The following is a 2,114-nucleotide window of genomic DNA, read 5'->3' as shown; positions in this document are numbered from 1 at the left end:
GACTTTTATTTGTATTTTAAAGACAGAAAAACCAAACACAAAAAAATTTACCAACTTGCTGGAGGTCAATCCTGGTAGCTCCTTGCTCCTTTCTATGAGACCTCTGGTTTAGAACTCAGTGGTGGTAGAACTGTGCCCAGAGAGTTCCACAGGAAGACAGGGAACAGGTAGGTAAGACTGAACCTGGGGTCCAAGTTGGAGATGGACACCAGAGAGTTTTGGTTAATCATAGCAATTCCCACAGTGAGCAAGGATGAAAAGGGATGAATGAATCAGGGCAGCACTCACAACTTTATCTCATGTTTATTCCATGAGCAGATGAGTACTTGAGTCATATGTTTAAATCTGAGAACTCTTTCTCACTTTAAGAAATATATATACAGGATGCTATTTTTTAAAAAATACTCAGCATATCTAGAACTTTCTCCCTCCACTCCATTTAATGGAGGGCTGAGCTCAGCAACTTGTAACTTGCAACTCTAAATTAAGAAAATCAAATAAACATCAGTGATGATAAGTGACAGTTGACACTTGGTCTGAGCATAGCGTTTTCCATGTGGAAAGAGATGTGGAAGGGATCATGGCAAACTAGAACACTCATGTTTCATCTAAGCTGACAGCTCCATTGGATTTCTCCATCACTGTTGCCTGAGAGAATCTGCTACTCTTAACATGACTTTTTCCAAGAGAAGACTCATCTCATATTATCTGTATTAAATTTCCTAATCCTTAAATGTTGGAAAATGATTTTTTTTTATTTAGAGAGTCTTTTCTTTATTTTTTTAAATTATGTTATGTTAATCACCATACATTACATCATTAGTTTTTGATGTAGTGTCCCCTGATTCATTATTTGCGTATAACACCCAGTGCTCCATGCAGAACGTGCCCTCTTTAATACCCATCACCAGGCTAACCCATCCTTCCACCCCCCTCCCCTCTAGAGTAAAATGATTTTTTTAAAGCTTCACAGCCAATGAAATGGTGACCTTTTCATTGCAATTTTGCAACCTCTGTGTGGAATGAATTATTCGTCTTTTTACTTTTAATTAGTAGCAAGATACATTCCGAAGCTCAAGACCAGAACACTAGACACTGTTCTCTCAGTGATTAATAATGCGTTCAATACATTCTCACTGTCTATGACCATGTTATGGTTGTCCAATCAGCTAAGTTCAAGCTGGGTCACATATAGGAATTTGGTAAAGCTAATTGAACTTACTTATATGAAAGTCTTCATTGGGGTGCCTGGGTGGCTCAGTTGGTTAAGCATCTGTCTTCAGCTCAGATCCCAGGGTCCTGGGATGGAGTCCCTCATTGTGCTCCCCGCTCAGCAGGGAGTCTGCTTCCCTTTCTCCTGCTCTCCCTGCTTGTGTTCTCTCTCTCTCTCTCTCTGTCAAATAATAAAATAAAATAATAAAATAAAATTAAATTAAATAAATAAAATAAAATAAAAAAGTCTTCATTGACCAAGAACCTCTATATTCAGAAATTTGAGTGTTTCTATTAGTTATACTTAGAAAGATAGGGGATTCATTCTTTCCACATGAAAACAAAAAAAAGAGGCATAGCTATTCTTTTTTTTTTTAAGATTTTATTTATTTTTTTGAGGGAGAGGAGAGCACTAGTGGGGGAGGGGCATAAGGAGAGGGAAAAGCAGACTCCCCACTGAGCTTGATCCCAGGACCCTGAGATCAGGACCTGAGCCAAAGTCAGACACTTAACTGAGCCACCCAGGCGCCCCAGGCACAGCTATTCTTCATCTCTATATAATTGAAACTCTTCTGTGTGTTGTTCAAATCCCTTTATGAGCTGCACCCTATCTACTCCCACAATTACATTTGCTTGTCTGCATATACCCTAAACTTCAGCTACTTTACTTACTTAGACTTCTAAGAACACACATGCTTTTCTTATATTTGGAGTTGCAAACACTCATTTCTCTTCTTGAAATGTCCTAGACTCTTTGTACAGCTTGGACATCATCTCCTGATTCTAAAGTCTCAGCAGCTTCTTCTCTGTGAAGCCTTATTGATCTCCCTTCCCCTGAGCATAGTTGATCAATACATTTGTGTGATCCTGGAGTCTTATATAGCTGGTCACCAAAGGTTTTA

This window comes from Leptonychotes weddellii, chromosome 4 (genome assembly GCF_054177405.1).
Source record: "Leptonychotes weddellii isolate Sample4059 chromosome 4, ASM5417740v2, whole genome shotgun sequence".
Classification (NCBI taxonomy): domain Eukaryota; kingdom Metazoa; phylum Chordata; class Mammalia; order Carnivora; family Phocidae; genus Leptonychotes; species Leptonychotes weddellii.
This window is presented reverse-complemented; position numbering follows the sequence as displayed.